This window comes from Eleutherodactylus coqui, chromosome 9 (genome assembly GCF_035609145.1).
Source record: "Eleutherodactylus coqui strain aEleCoq1 chromosome 9, aEleCoq1.hap1, whole genome shotgun sequence".
Classification (NCBI taxonomy): Eukaryota; Metazoa; Chordata; class Amphibia; order Anura; family Eleutherodactylidae; genus Eleutherodactylus; species Eleutherodactylus coqui.
In genome coordinates, this window is record NC_089845.1 from 53,470,961 (window position 1) to 53,488,642 (window position 17,682).

A 17,682-nucleotide genomic window follows, 5' to 3' on the forward strand; every position below is an offset into this window, starting at 1 on the left:
TACATGGACATAAAAAAATCCCCTTTTTTACACACTTGCCCGTGTGTGTGTGTATGTATATATATATATATATATATATATATATATATATATATATATATATATACACACACACACACCCTGTCTCCAAGAAAAAATGCGATCAAAAAGTCGTATGTCTTTCCAACATGGTACCAACACAAACTACAAGACGTCCCGCGCAAAATGAGCCCCCACACAACTATGTAGACGGAAAAATAAAAAAGTTATTTTGTGCAGAAGATGGTGGCAGAAATTAATAATTTCAAAAAAATAAATTTCTTTGAAAACTAATAAAAGTAGTACAGCAAACAAACCAAAAAACTGTGTTTTTGTATCACAGTAATCGTACTGACCCATAGAATAAAGTTATCATTTTTGTTACAGTTTGTGTGCCATATGAACAAGACGCAACAAAATATGACGGAATGTCGTTTGTTTGTTTTTTCATTTTACTCCACTTAGAATTTTTTATGTTTTTCAGTACCTTATATGGTGCATTAAATAGCACCAATGAAAAATACAACTCAGCCTGTAAATAACAAGCCCTCATACAGCTACATCGATGGATAAATAAAAGGACCTTGTTAAAACAGCATACAGGGCACAACATGAAGTCTCCGAGGGGACCCAGAAATGACAGGATCTCGATCAGAGACCACCAATATACACAACAAACACACAACTAAAACATGATTCCCCATCTGGTATTTGGCATCAGATAGTATGCTTGGTGATCAGATAAGAGGGTTTATACCCATCTACTGGAGATATGTCACAAGGTCCCCAGGCCTGGGTATGTGTCACCACAGACTATATATATAGTATGTAAATATAGAGATTTTTCTCATAGAGATACTACTAATTATCAAAAGTAGATGGGATGAATCATATGTAACAACTCCTCCAGAGAATGAGCCTTCTCAGTGAGATTAGACTCTATAGATTAATATTTTCTCTAGAGTAGTAGGAAAACTTTAATTGTTTTTTTTTCAACACATGCATCGGGTTTGTCTCGCGCCGAACGGGGGGGGGCTATTGAAAAAAAAAAAAAACCTGTTTCGGCGCGGGACAACCCCTTTAATGTTGTGCCCTGTATGCTGTTTTTACAAGTATTCAATAAAAAGTAAAAAAAAAAAAAAATTGTTGTCTAAACTGTGAAGGGCATTCAATTGTACTTTAGACTTTTCTGCCTCTGTGACTACGATAAATAAAAAGAGTTACGATTTTTTGAATGGGGTGAGCAATAAATGAAAATGGGGGAAAAAGGGGCCGTGTCATTAAGGGATTAAAGCAAAAAAATTGGTTTGTCACTAAGGGCTGAAAGGGAACTTGTTGCTAGTTTTTAGCACTAGATTTAGCTAAGTGAACCGCTGAGGCCTGCCCACTTGCATTTGGATATGGAGCAGGAGATGTACAAACGTCAATTATGCATTCATGCGATCATCAACATTGATAAGAAACGCAGAAAAACTGGCGACCGGTTACCTTTAAAGTTTATCTTTTCTCTATGCTGTTACTGAACAAAACGCTATATAAAGACGAATGATATCGCCACACTATGGCTACTGATATTACCACAAGATAGTCACTGAGTCAGTGAGCAAAACACATGACATAAAACAAATCATACCACAATAAAACTAGCACCAAATAATGACTAAATATTACCACCATGCTGTTACTGAATAAAACCCACTCCAAGGCCGGCTTCACACCAGCAGATTTTAATAGCGGAATCCATGATCGTTACCCACGCGGATGACCTGCGGTATTCTGCGCCTATTCAAAAAATAGAACATACGCATGTTTGTCCACATGAGCGGATAGCAATTGCGATTTCTGCGAGCAGATTTAAAATTGCAGCATGTTCTATTTTTGTGCAGAATCCGCACGGACGGCTTCCATAGAAGTCAATGAAAGCCGTCTGACCTTCAGCCCATCCACAATTGACATTGCAGATAGGTGATGACGCGGGTACGCACAGCCTATCAACAGCGCAGGAAAAACAAACATTTACAAAGAAAATCTGTACTGCTCATGTCCGATGGCGAGCGTCCGCAGTACAGGAAAAGCAGGTACATGGGGTCGCGGGCCGGGGTTAGAGACTGAAGCCCCTGCGAGAACCTGCATGCGGAATCTGGCTTTACTATGCGAAGCCGGCCTAAAAAAATGAATTTTTATCACCATATAGTGGTACATACCAGTTCCACACATGCTCTTGCAGGCCCTAAAAGTGTTTACAGTACAGGTTCATTCTAGAACAAATCACTTAAGGGGTAAACACCTGACCATCTCCAATTTTTACGAAAATTTGCGCTTTAGTTTGTTACTGGAATTTATATAAATGTCCATTTTCAGATATATCAGGTCATGAGGTGATGAAATACAGGTGGGTCAATTTTTCGAAGATCATCCAGAACCATAATTTTTGATCATTCATATCTCGGAAACTGTTGGGTGTTAGAAGATGTGCAAGGTATGATTTTCTTCATAATAATATGTAGATTTATAACATATTTTTCCTAGTTTGCTCCATAGTTTGAAGTTTTTTAGCACAAAATATGAAGGCATTCTTTGTAGTTTTTGAGAAAAACATTCTTGACGTTGGACAACTCTATAAGGACAATCATTTTAGTGATATTAAGTATGACCAAATACAGCTGAATATGGCTCCTATCACCAGGTGAGAAATTTGCTTTTGGGCATACAATTTGTTGAGCAATAATCAATCAAACAGTGAATCCCCAAGACAATTGCCATTTGAAGATGGGTAAGGGCAATCCCCTTCTAAAGGCCCATTTACACCAGCCGATGATCGCAAAAAAAAAAAAACCCGCAAATCGGCGATTGTTTTAGTGATCATCAGTCTAAATGTGCGCCGATCGTGCGCTTTTCAGGCACTGCTAAGCTGATCGTTAAATTCAGTCCAACCTAAAAATCGTCAATCAGCCTTATTAGCAGTTCTCCACGGAGAGTGCTGATAGCATTGTTTCCCCTTGGAGAACAAAAGATCTGAACACAGGTAATAGCCCTTGGGCTATTAACTGCATTCAGCTAAGACTTCATTTCACACTTAATTGCTATTAAGTAGCTGAGTAGCTACTTAATAGTTTATGCAAAATGATCGCTCAAAGCTGTCACTCAAACTGTCCTTTGAGTGATCATCGGCTGGTGTAAACCAGCCTTTAGCCTGCTGCTTGATCTCACAGGGTTGTGTGGAATCCCCATGTAAAATTTGCAATGATTAGTACCTGCACAGAATTGAGCTAAATCAAGAGATTTATATTATACAAATACTATATATAAATATATTTTTTTTCTCTGACTATAAGATTCACCCAGGCTTTAGGCCTCATGTCCACGGCACGTGCCGATTCCATGCAGGGAATCTTGCACGAAATCCGCCTGTGAGTCTGCCCAGTGAGTCCTGCTTACCTGATTTCCTCAACAGCGGCGTCCGCTTGGATCCCTCCACTTCCGGGTTCGCTGTACTGCGCATGGTCCTCACAGCTCGCCGTCGGACATGAGTAGTACAGTTTTTTTTGTTTTTTTTTAAATCTCCTGCTTTTCCGCGGATCTGCACTGTCAGCTGCGGGTGTGCCGCGGATCAGACTTCTTTAATTGACCTGAAAAATAGAGCATGCTGCGATTTATTTTCTGGACCACAATGTCAGCAAATCAAATCTGCATGCTTTTAATCCATTTGCACATTATTAACCCTCAAATATAACCCTAAGTGAATACATTTTTAAAATTTTCAAAATAGTGCCACCAAAATGCTATTAATTTAATTTGTGTTATTATAACAAAAGTGTATTAAGCTCTTATATGTAATACTTGGCAATTATTGTACAACTACTTTTGAAAAATAAACTTTTCATGCTGTCTCTAACACTATGTCCTCTCTCTACCTAAAACTAAACCTCTCTAAAACTGACTTACTGGTATTTCCGCCCTCCACTAACCGACCTCATCCTGACATCTCCATCTCAGTGTGTGGCGCCACCATAACTCCTAGACAACACGCCCGCTGCCTTGGGGTCATATTTGACTCTGATCTCTCTTTTGCCCCCTACATCCAATCTCTGGCCCGAACATGTCAGCTGCACCTCAAGAACATCGCAAGAATCCGCTCTTTTCTCACTGTGGAGACGTTAAAAACGCTTATTGTCGCCCTCATCCACCCCCGGCTCGATTGCTGCAACTCGTTGCTGATCGGCCTCCCCTGCACCAGACTCTACCCTCTCCAGTCCATCCTGAATGCGGCAGCCAGGCTCATCTTCCTGTCCAGCCGCTACTCAGACGCCTCTGCCCTGTGCGAGTCACTGCACTGGCTGCCCGTTAAATACAGAATTCAATTCAAACTCGCTACCTTCATCCACAAAGCCCTCCACAGTGCAGCGCCACCCTATATCGCCTCCCTTATCTCAATCCATCAACCAGCCCGGGCTCTCCGCTCTGCTAATGAAACCAGACTGAGTGCCCCTTTCATTCGAACTTCTCATTCCCGCCTCCAAGACTTCTCCAGAGCAGCACCTGTCCTCTGGAACGCACTACCAAAGGCTACCCGAGCAATCCAGGACTCGCAGAACTTCAGGCGTGCTCTAAAAACGCACCTCTTCAGGGAGGCATACCGCATTCCCTAAGAAAAAAACCTCTCTGTACTCCGCCTGATAACATGCTCCCTGACCTACTGACTGCAATCCCTGCTAGCCATCATAAACCGCTCCTGCAGTCACACCGTTTCTGCCGTCACACGGCTAAATGTCTGACCATTGTCTATGTGTATAACATCGCTCACACTTCGCCATACCGTGCACATCTCCAGCTCCTTTACCCTCTGTATCACCCCATTACTTGTAGTATGTAAGCTCGTTGGAGCAGGACCCTCACCCCTATTGTTTCCATCAACTGATTACTATATGTAACCGTGGTTCTGTAATGTTTGTATTTTGTCTTTCTGTATTCCCCCCTGTCTATGTAAGCGCTGCGGAATATGTTGGCGCTATACAAATAAAGTTTATTATTATTATTATCTTCCCTCTGTCTGGGGAGATATAATATTTCAGACTTCCTCCCATTACTTAAATGCTTTGTTCATGTCACTGTTGCAGATTGCTGGTGTGTCGGGAGCATGGAGACAGTATTCAGCAGACTGAGTGAAGAAAGACAGGAAGAAGAAAGATTGACAAAAAAGTTTAGACAGTACCTGCAGCTGGGGAAGGCTACGACCAGTCACTCAAGGGTCATTCAAAGTGAAAGTGAAAGCTGGACTAGGTAGAGGAGCTGCCTTATGCACACGGCTGTGATGGGCTCCGCAAGCGGAATACCGCAGAGGAGTCCATCACGGCGCCCCCCCCAAAGACCCCATACTTACCTTCAGATCTGCTGCGCGAAGTCCTGCATGATGCTCCAGCGCACATGCGCAGTAAAGCGCATGATGCGCCAGCAGTGTCATATGACACGGTGAGCGGGGCGCATATTCATGCTATACTTCCGCTGTGCTACTGTGTAATGGAAGCCGTCTGCGCATATACCAACGGCAAATAGGACATGCCGCGGGTAATTTCACGCTGCAGAATTCCACAGCGTGTACATTGAGCTATTAGGTTCAATAGACCCTGATAGCTCTGGTGAAATGCCGTGTTTTACGCGGCGGAAATCCGGCCATGGGCATTAGGCCTATCACTGCTCACTGCTTAGCTGGACAGGAACAGACAAGGAATAGAAGAGACCATTCAGTCTATAAGGCGCAGGAACACTTCACCAAGATTTTATTTTTTTTAAATGTCTTAAGGTCCTTTTACATGGGACGAATGTCGGGCAAACGATATCCGATACTCGTCCCTGTATTTCCTTGCTCCCGTGCTCCTGCACGGGAGCTAGCATAGCTGGCTAGTTCGTGGAGCGTCCAGCAGGGGAGCAGGGCAGTTCAAGAGATTTCTCTCCTCTACTGAATGGCAGCTTTTTAAACTGCACAATGAGCAATGAGCTTAATCGCTCATCTTTTATGCTGCATAAAAGTCCGCGATGAAGCTCATTGCGCAGTTTAAACAGCGGCCGTTCAGTAGCGAATGGCCGCTGTGTTATTTCAATGGAGGGGCGGGGGATCGAGAGGAGAGAAATCTCCTGCACTGCCCCGCCCCCCTGCTGAACCAACCAGCTCTGCTAGCTCCTGTGCAGGAGCATGGGAGTGAGGAAAAACAGGGACGAGTGTTGGTCATCGTTTGCGCAAGATTTGTCCTGTGTAAATGCACCTTTGGCTGGGCTCATGCAAGGCGGACTGGATTCCGCATGTAGGAGGCCCGTGGCGGATTCTGGCTGTGAGCCCAGCCGGTGACCCAGCATACCGGCTGAAATGACTGAAATGCGGATGACCACGGCCGCGTGCCATTAATTATGCACAGTACAGTGGGTTTTTTTCAATATTTGTATTCCCCGCATCATCGCTTATTGATGACGTGAGTACCCACAGCCCATACGCAATTGGAATCCACCCGTGTAAGCCCGACCTTATGGTCAGAAAAATACGGCATATACAGATAGTACACAAATTTCAAACATTTTCCACAGCACCATATTTATCTATCACCTGCCAGTATCATTAATTATAGATTATTTTAACCAGTAGGAGGTTAAGAATGCTTTCATGATATTTGGAGTAAAAAACTTCAATCTATGGGCCATATACATACATGTTTTTAGCTTTCTCACAGAAGTTCCAAAAAGTTATTTTAAATTTTTGTTCCAATTTTACTTTAACTTGTATTGGAATAATAGTGTTAAGAAAAATATGTTGTGCTGGATTATGGTTTTCTCCAGCAGGTTTCGGGGTATTTTGTAGCTTCTGAATTGTATAGTGTGCACACATCATCGAGCAGATTAGACACAAGCGATCAGTCTCATATCCAAAATGGCTCTCTGGTCAGAAACACCCAGACAGCCCCTTTTATTGTAAAGCATAAAATGGGCGTGCAACAGGTTACATCAGTAACATATAGGATTCTCATTTGTCGGATCATATAGAATCCCCCACCTCTCTGCCCACCCTCTCTCAACTCCAATGTATAAGCAAGTCTTTGTCTTACAAACATGTGCTCGAACCTGAAACTGAAAGTAGATATCTCTTTGTTGAAGAAGATCCTGTGTGGGGGATGGGGAGGACTGGGAAAACACTCAAGATGAACACATAAGCAGTAACATAACACTATGATTTAACTCTTTCCTTATGCAGCAGAGTTCCACATTAGGCTGAAGTCACAAAACACACATAATACGTCTAGTTTAGTACAAATCGATAGACATTTTATACTAACTAATCATCATGTCTATCACAATCCCCCCTTAAAATGTCTATCCTCTAACTCTCTATCTAATTTTCACAGTTCTCTGCGCATGAGCCTATAACTGGAGCGCGTTGAAGGTTCGTTTTAGGGTCTTCAAGGGGGTGTAGGACTTGTCCACTCCTTCTGGGGATGCATCCAGCGAACTCATTGTGAGAGTAGCTTTTCCAGCATCAGTTTCACAGGTCTCTCTGACACAGGGGATAACACAGCAGACTAGAACAGAAAAGGTAACCATCAGTTCACATACAACAGCGACGCCCGTCTGTGCCAGGATCCTTTACCACCCGCTCATCCATGGCAAGTACTGGTCCCAAAAGTTAGCTCTTTTTAGTTAGTGCGGTCAGCTTCTTAATGGCAACTGCGTCTTTACCCGTGGGTCACGTGTCGTCTGGGATGTAGGTACAACAAGTCTCCCCTATCATCTTACAGACACTCCCCTTTTTAGCTAAAGTCATATCTAAGGCCATTCTATTTTGAAAAGTCATAGTCGAGGTAGGTCCTATTGGTCGACTAGTCCCTATAAGGCATCTCTAGTATAATTTATAAACCACTGCTAATTATAATAAACATAATTAATCCAGTCAACGTTTATTTACCATAATGATCAGGAAAATGGACTCGACTCTAGTTTTAACTTGGTCTCTATTTTTAAAACTTGTCAGGTACCCCCCTTGGCTATCCTATGATGTCAATGTACACGTGTAGATCAAAACTACCACCAGGGGTCTCTCTTCTCGCTCTAGTATAATGTTACAATACTAGTAGTGTGCACAGGTACGCACGGTGTGGGACTCCCTAATCTTCACCCACACCAATGTCCCTCCTGGAGATAGTCCGGATGGTGAACACTTCCAGGCCGCCTCACCCTGACCCTACACTACCTAGTGACAAGACTGGAAGGAACCGCCGTACCTATGCGGAAAACAAGGATAGACCAACATGACAGGATAACCACAAAACACAGACTGAGTTGGATCGAGATAAATTAACTATTGGGGGTAACCTCATTATCCTCAATGTTGTCTGACAGGATGTGGAGGAGCATAAGGGCTTTACTAAGGCACACTCCCCTGTCCAATTACCCTCCAGGCGGGTCCTCTACCTCATGTCTCCACAAAGCCAGTAAACGTCTCCTAAGGATTGGACCTGATTCTGCATCCATTCCCCTCCTATCGTACCATAGGAGGAGCAATACCCGTTAGTGAGTTCCCCAAAAATCTCCCTCCACCCTGCCTATTTGCCTGGCAGGTGTAGTTTCCAGGGTAGTCAGCAATGCTCTCTCCGGTGAAAACACTTAAGTAGTTATAGAGTATTCTTTCTTCCATTTCTTACGGACAGTGTAATTAGCGGAAATGTTCGTGAAGAGACTAATAAACCACTCTTCAGCATCTACAGGGAGATTTAGGGGGACCATCCCCGAGTGTAGTCGGGCACTACCGCACACGCAACAGTTAGACTTGTTGCTCCTGTTAGCATTGTACTTCATCAACTCCAACCAGAGATTCTGGTCAGAGTAGCCAGTCGCTACTGTCAAGGTGTCCTCAAAAGGTAGGGTCGGCTATGATCATCATGTTTGTCAAGGTCTTTATCTTACGGCGGAGGGGGTTAATTATGGGCACGGGACTAAGTGAAGCTTCCATTCGGGTGCATCTACCATATCCCTTATTTTAAACTTCCCTAAGGGATCTGTCCTCCCGTACCGGTATGTCCCCAGACTGTAAGTCCCCCCCCCCGTTCCCCGGGCTTGGATCTCCCATGGTTAGTGTAAAAACCGCATTAAAACCAAGCAACATACTAAGTTCAGCCTTCCAATACCTGCTGTCCTTATTATTCTCAAGGAGGGTTATACGACTAATTAGGGATTTCCCGCTCCTATCTTTCTTATTTAAGGCACTTCGCGGTTTATAGGACCAGTCTATTCCTGTGTTACATCCCACTAATCCCCAATAACGGCAGTCTTCTCCCCAGACGTTATCAGTGGCGCAAACATATTGTATTCCCCGGGTATGTAAGTCATATAACCAGCTGGACTGAGCTAAATCTGGCCTGCGGTGGGATCTTGCGCCTAGACACAGGACCACAGTACAATAGTCGAAGGAATATGCGGCTGCTTGAGCATTGGACGAGTTATACTAGAAGGTAACCATACCCTCATATTCTTCCGACTAAGGATTCCAGTTGCCACCCTCCTCTCTCACTAGCCCTAACCAGAGTAATGTCTTTGGCACAACTAAGACTGGTCTCCCGGATCTGAAGCTTTCTTACAGTATGAAGCATGGATCCATGTAAGTCTTTCGGCTAGTTTCGCAGCTGTGGCAGTAGTCAGAAGCACCTGGTAGGGGCCATCAAATCGGGGCTCAAGAGGGTGCTTCCTGAGGAACTTCTTGACGCACACCCAATCCCCAGGCTGCAAGATATGTGTCCCAGTGTTTGCCTCTGAGTCTGGAAGAGAACACCTGTGCATAGGCTTTGGTTAGTTCTTTAACAACGGAAATCACATAATTAGTCAACACATCAGATTGTAATTGTAACTACTGAGGATAGTAACGACCTAGCCTTGGGGCTAGCCCAAACAATCTCGTAGGGAGATAATGTATAATCCCCCCTGGGTTCATATCTAACACTGTATAAGGCTATTGGATGACAGTCTTTCCAAAGTGGCGTCATTTTTAAGTATCTTACTTTTTAGCGTGCCACTACGTCTCTCCACCTTTCCACTACTCTAAAGATGGTAGAGTATGTAAAAGGCCTGGGATACACCCAGAGCAGACATGACGTGTTACATTCACCTGCGAAGTTTATACCTGTGTCTGACTCTGAATCACTTCTGGTACCCCATATTCACAGTTTACCTCGTTCATGAGCTTCTTTGCGGTTACCTACTTGTTTGCCTTGGTAACAGGGTCGGCCTCCAACCTGCAAAGACATCAACAACAACAAGCACGTATTCATACTTCCCAACAAGTGGGAGCTGAACGTAGTCAATTTGCAATCCCTGAAATGGGTAGAGTGGTCCCGGCAAGCGTGATGTGGCAAATTTACTTCTGCCCTGACTTACCCATGGCATAGATCACGCTAAACTGGACAAATGATGCAGCAGCTACAGAGAACCTAGAAGTCGCCCGTCCTCTTTCAAGCGTCGACATCATTGCTGCTTTACTAGGTGGGTCTTTCCGTCCATCAGCTGGGCCATCATGGGATACAGGAACTGTGGTGGGCAAGTGCTGTTGACTGTTCACCACACGCTGTCCTGTTTCTGCTGCTCCCATATTAGTCCATTTATTCTTTCCTTCCTTGCTGGCTTGTAACTGTAAAAGTCTTTAGCATATCAAAGTCCAAATTTTTATCAATGTCCAAAGTTTTTACCACTGACTCATGCCGTCAGTATCTTTTCTTCTTTCTTCCACGGCTTGAGGGCCGCTGCCTTTGCTATGCTGTCAGCAAGGGTGTCGTCTCTCGCCTCTCCAGTGTAGGAATCGGTGCGAACTCTCAACTTTGTCAGGTAGAAGTAGGGCCTTCCATGAGACTCTGTACCGCTGCACCATTCTCAATTGGTTGTCCTGCTAAGGTAAAAACTGTCTGGCCTTCCTTATTGGGCCGTAATCATGAGCTATGCCAAATGCATACCAGGAGTCAGTGTAAAGGGTTGCCGTCTTACCTCTCGCCACTCTACACGCCTCAGTGATGGCCTTCCATTCCGCTTTTTGTACTGTGACATGCGGAGGCAGAGCTTCTGCTTCTAGGACATCTTGTTGTGTGACCACTGCATATCCGATGTGGAGTCATCAGTCCTCACCCTGGTACCATCTGCAAAAAGCTCAACATATGCATTATCAACAGAGGTTCTGGTAACTGTTTGCATACCTGCAGTTTCTTACTGTATTAGTACTAAATAATCGTGCTGATGTTCTATTTCACATGGCTCGGAACCTTGTAGCACAAAATAATTTACTTCCTTTTTATCTTATTTCATTTATTTATTTTTTTTTAAACCCAATAGCTGATCTACAACACCTAGATCATCTATGCCTCCCCCCTTTTGAACCGGAATACTCAATGGAAAAAAGAGTAATTGCGTTCAAACTAGTAAACCAAGAGGCACAAAAACAAGCACTTTGTAGGTGAAGGTGACATTGTATGCAGCGAAGTCTGAGCGAAAATATCCTTTAGATTTTTTTTTCAGGTCGCAGTTAGCATTTTTTAACAAGGGGGTGCAACACAAGTAAAATTTTACGTCACCCAGTGTAATAGTATCTCAGGGGAAGTCCAGCGTTTAACTTTCACTCTCCTGTCGGAATATAATTATAGCTTCAGTGTAGACTGACACTAGAATATACAAAAGACTTAAGGAAAAACTAAAGAATACGGATGAATTAACATCCTACTCTGGGCAATTTAGTCCCTCTTTCTTCACATAAAAAGTGAAATTACTTCATCAAATTGCGTGAAAACGTTTGCTGGGTGACTATAGGGAAATTATTCCATCTGTAGGAGCCTTCCATAACATCATCTGTCTGAGCATCCATTGGAGAAGCGGGCAGTGGAAACAGAGCCCCTGGGAACATGAAAGAGCGTCCCCTGTCATGTATTCCCGGCCTCTGTCCCCCATGCATCAACTCCAATCTTCCATACACTATAAACCAGCTTAGTCATCTGCTATGTCCCAAGCTGCATCTCCACAAAGGTTTGTTTCCCTGAACTTATCACACATCCAAAGTGGCCACATCTTGGAGTGTAACAAAGTCCGGTCAAACAAAACCTTACTTCAGACAATCATGATGTTAGCACTGGATACAGTGGCATTGGGGAATATAGGCCTCCCAAGTGCAGCAAAATGGCCGCCAGAAGCAGAAAGGGGCGGGGCTACAAATCTCCCAGGTGAGGCAAAATGGCTGCCAGAGGAAGGGGCGGGGCCAGGGGCAGCAGCACTTCCAGGTGAGGCAAAATGGCCGCTGGAGGAGGAAGGGGCGGGGCCAGGTCCTGTCCCGGATGGGGAGGGACCGGAAGTAACATCACACACCCTGAAAGTGAGCACATGGGGGGAAGTAACTTCAGGGTGGGGGCAGGGCTCACCACATTTACTGCAGAGTCACACTATGTGGGGTTGTAAACATTGCAAGTGCGGCCGCCATTACAGGGAGGGGCTGTAGTCAACACAAAGGCATTACATTGTTCATAAGCAATACACATACCCCCCTACATGTTTTCTCCTCTTGAATCTCTTAACTAAGTTATACCAAAAAACTAGCTAAAAACGCCTTTCTTTCTGCTAGGCTTCCTGCTCATCTTCTGAAAACTTTCTACAGTCTATCTTACTATATTCATTTCTGCTTATCTGTCCATAACCTGACATTTCTTTCTGCAACTTTTCCTGGTTCTTTCCCATTGTTCAGTAAACTATGCTCCCTTCCCTTCAGCAACCAAATCACAAGCTCTATGACCTTTGTCCTTGCTCACTTTGCTCAACTCTATTCTACCTGCTTATTCTATCCTATTCGAAGTTTCTGGACACAATAGTGTTCCTCTTGTAAAATCTGCTTTCTTCAAATCCTTCCAATATAACCTCTCTTTCCCACTCAGATTACAATGCACATTAATTCAACAAAATACAAGACAACGGGAACGGAAGGGTTAATTGAGAAAAGCTTTCAGTCCACTCTCTTATCAGCAACCCTCCCCCAATAATAAACACTGCACATTCTTTCTATAATACCAAACAGACAGGATTACTGGAGACTACCCACAACGGCTCAAGGTATATATCTCATCTACCTTTGTAACAACCCACCCTCTACTAGTAATCCCCAAGAGCACTCCTGGACAGGACATTTAGCTATACACAGCGACTGACGATTATTTTCAATGACCAAAACCTCAACAATATTCTGGAGACATCAGCTGTCACAAAGCACGGCTATATTCCCGCGTATATTCCTTTTCACATATGAGAAAATAACACGCTCAATCATAAAGGTAAATATGCGTATCATAAATCTTCTTAACCTCACACTATTTTACCTAGGAGTAAGTGTCTCTCCGGCGTGCTCCCTCAGACTTAAACAGCCGAGTCCGCCCTTCTGACACATTAACCCTCACAGAATTTATCTCTTGGTCTTGTATACACAATTTTTAACCGTCTCAGACATAACAGCCACAGCATACAAAATACCCCTAGACAGGTAACATGGTGATAATCGGGTGGACAGAACTAGAGTTATTACCTGCCTTTCAGTGAAGGTCCAGTCTGGATCAGATACAGGCAGATTAGCATTTGGAAATCAACTCACATCGGTAGATTAAAATAAAGCAATCTTACCGTGTTCTGTAGATTTTTGGGCCCCTGAGTTCCGCATGCTATCTGCCGGTCTCTATACGTTCCAGGCTCTGACCTCACAGATCCACCCGCCCACCCAGGGACGCCAATTTGTGCTGGATTATGGTTTTCTCCAGCAGGTTTCGGGGTATTTTGTAGCTTCCGAATTGTATAGTGTGCACACATCATCGAGCAGATTAGACACAAGCGATCAGTCTCATATCCAAAATGGCTCTCTGGTCAGAAACACCCAGACAGCCCCTTTTATTGTAAAGCATAAAATGGGCGTGCAACAGGTTACATCAGTAACATATAGGATTCTCATTTGTCGGATCATATAGAATCCCCCACCTCTCTGCCCACCCTCTCTCAACTCCAATGTATAAGCAAGTCTTTGTCTTACAAACATGTGCTCGAACCTGAAACTGAAAGTAGATATCTCTTTGTTGAAGAAGATCCTGTGTGGGGGATGGGGAGGACTGGGAAAACACTCAAGATGAACACATAAGCAGTAACATAACACTGTGATTTAACTCTTTCCTTATGCAGCAGAGTTCCACATTAGGCTGAAGTCACAAAACACATAATACGTCTAGTTTAGTACAAATCGATAGACATTTTATACTAACTAATCATCATGTCTATCACAATGTTATAAATCTACATATTATTACAAAGAGAATGACACCTAGCACACCTTCCCTATGCCCAAGTTTCCAAGATATGAATTATCAAAAATTATTGTTCATCGATGCTGCTGGCTGGAGTTTGTTGTTCTACAGGGCTCCAGGAGCACACCTGCACAGGTGAGAGTTAATTGAACTGGCTGGGTGTGGTTGTTCAGGTCAGCCAGTCCCCTGGGTCTGGGTGTAGATATATATCCCAGCCCCTTTGCAATGAGGAAGCTGTATTTCCTCAGTCTTGTCTGTGGTGTGTGTAGTGTCAGGCCAGCTTGCTTTGTGTGTAGTGTCCTGTGCTGCCTGTTTAGTGTCTTCCTAAAGTAGGGACTGCAAGTCACGAGGAGCCTTGTCGGGGCCTTGCAGCTTAAGTTCATTGGCCAATGTATGAACTAATCCCTCGCTTTTATATTCAGCTTTACCATCTGTTCTAACGTACAAGGTTGTGGGGTGAGTTTTTGCATTTAATGTGTCAGTTCCACCTGCATGTGAGTATCACCCTTTCAGGGAGAGCAGGGCCAAGGTTCCAGCATGGGGCCGCCTTTATTGAGGCAATCACTCTGCTTGTAGGTAGGGCCAAGTCATCTTCCCTGCAGCACAGGGTCAGTTTCCCCAGACCCATGTTTCCGTTCGTGTGGGCCCGGTGTTTAGTTTGCCCACACGAGCGTAACATAATGCACCCCTTTTTGTAACTGGAGGGCATTATGTTGTATGGAATGTTATGTTGGTATTAGGTTGTATGCTATGCCTATGGATATGTTGGTATGTTGTGTGTGAACAGTGTCAGGTCCAGTGTCTGTGCAGGTGGCCAGACATCAGGTGTGGATAGTCCTGTTCTGAGAACGTTGAAATATGTTCAGGTGTGGATAGTCCTGCTTTTAGGTGCACTATTTGTTTCTCTCTCATTTTGCCATCTTTGCCTTGGTGTCAAGACCTTTTATAAATAAATCCTGTACACATGGGTGGTTTGGAGGAGTTGCATAATTTTTGTTTATGCATTAAGGGTCCAGAGGCCCCTTTTTTAAAGGAGAGGTAATGTTAGGTTGTGCTGCTGGAGATTGTTATTCTACAGGGTTCCATGAGCACACCCTCACATGTGAGGGTTAATTAAGCTGTCTGGGTGTAGTTGTTCAGGTCAGCCAATCTGCTGGGTCTGGATGTAGATATATATCCCAGCCCCTCTTCAATGAGAAAGCAGTATTTCCTCAGTCTTGTCTGCTGTGCGTGTAGTGTCTGGTCAGCTTGCAGCTTGCTGTGTGTGTAGTGTTCTGTGCTGCTTGTTTAGTGTCTTGCTAGAGTATGAACTGCAAGTCACGAGGAGCCTTGTCGAGGCCTTGCAGCTTAAGTTCATTGGCCAATGTACGAACTAGTCCCTTGCTTTTTATATTCCGCTTTACCATCTGCTTTAATGTGCAAGGTTGTGTTGTAAGTGAGTTTGTGCATTTAATGTGTCAGTTTCACCTGGTTGTGAGTATCACCCTTTCAGGGAGAGCAAGGCTAAGGCACTTAGTTGCCCACACGAACATAACAGCAAAATTCATCCACTTGTATTTCTTGACCTCATGACCCGATAGATCTGAAAATGTAAGATTTTTATGTGCATTGTAGTAATAAACAAATGTGCAGAGTTTTGTAAAAGTCAGAGTTGGATGGGTGTTACCCCTTGGGTGATTTTGGATGACCCTACAGCAAAATCCAGTGAAGTCCTCTCCAGAGTCATTCACTTTTCTCCTCTTTTCAATCCAGCCTAGACCACAATCATGACTTTTTTCAGCCATGACTTCTCTGTGTTGCAAATTTTTTTTTAGAGATGTCTATCACTTCTCACTTTATCAGTACAATAGCAGCTTTTTCACAAGCTAAACAAACTGTCCATTCTACTGCTACCCCAAGTTTTGTGCCTTTTGCTGCCCTAATTACTGTACCTTCTAGGTGGCCTGGTGCCCCAAAATTGCGTGTTTCAGAAATAATATAATAATTGTAATTCCACCCAAAAATAGTGTCACATAGACTGCACTCCTGAAAATAGTGTCAGATAGGTAGTGCCCCTAAAAACAATAGTGACAGATAGTGAACCACACAGTGCCGTCTTCTGTACTCCTCAGGGTAATAGTAATCTTCTCAATGCCTCACACAGTAGTGTGTGTGTGTATATGTATATATATATATATATATATATATATATATATATACACACACATACATATGAGGGGGTGCTGATAAGTCTTTGGCTTTGTGTTCTTTTTTTGTTTCTATGGTAACGAATGTTACATCACATGAAAGCCTTATGTGTCTAATGTATGTTTTCAAAATTTTGTACTTGTAGCTTATGGCAACAGTGATCTAGGCATGCGGGAAAACAAAATGGCGGAGTCTAAGGTAATATTCACCGCAAATGAGAGCAGAGGAGTGATAAAATTCTTGTTTCTGCAAGGAAAGTCCGCGAAGTATATTCATGGTGATATGTCGCAGACATTGGGGGTCAATGCCCTTTATATTCTACATTTAAGAATTAGGTTGCCAAATTTAAAACAGGCCACTTAAGCACCAACAATGAGGAATGTCCTGGACGACTGAGAGAGGTTGTTGTTCCGGAGATCATCGATGCTGTGCACAACCTCATACTGGAGAATTTGGTGAATTTCAGCTAAAGGAATAGCAGACATCATGGGGATTTCTCGTGAACGTGTTTGTGTCATTATTAGAGATGAGCGAGCACACTCGTCCGAGCTTGATGCTCGATTGAGTATTTAGGCTACTCGAGATGCTCACTACTCGTGTTGAGCACCACACGGTGCCCAAGTAAATTTAATTTTCCCTCCCTGCATGTTTAACCCCTTAGTGACGGCCACATTGCCTTTTTATGTCCTAGCTAAGTGGGCTTTAATCCTAGCGGACGTAAAAACATACATCCTCTTTGGATTAATGCCCTCTTAGCTGCGGGCCCCGACAGCATGGAGCTGTCATCCCGGGCTGCGGGGACTCCCCCCGGCAATGCGATCGGCGCTATCCAATGGATAGCGCCAATCGCAATAAAGTGAGAAAAAGTTGAAAAAAAGTTAGATTACTCATCCGCCTTGTCGGAGGTGTCCCGCGGTGCACTGGTCCTCCGGGACCCATCGACGCTCTTCTGTGCATGCGCCCCAGACGCATGATGTCACGCGCATGCGCAGAAGGCCGGGAGCCCCACGGTGAGCGGTCCCCGGGCCTGTGATCGGTGATTGCGAAAAAGTTTAAAAATATAGTTTAAAAAAGTGCCAGTGTCACCTCCCCTCATGGATCCGATGTCAGTTATCGGGCGCGTGCACAGAGGGGCTCGAGCCCC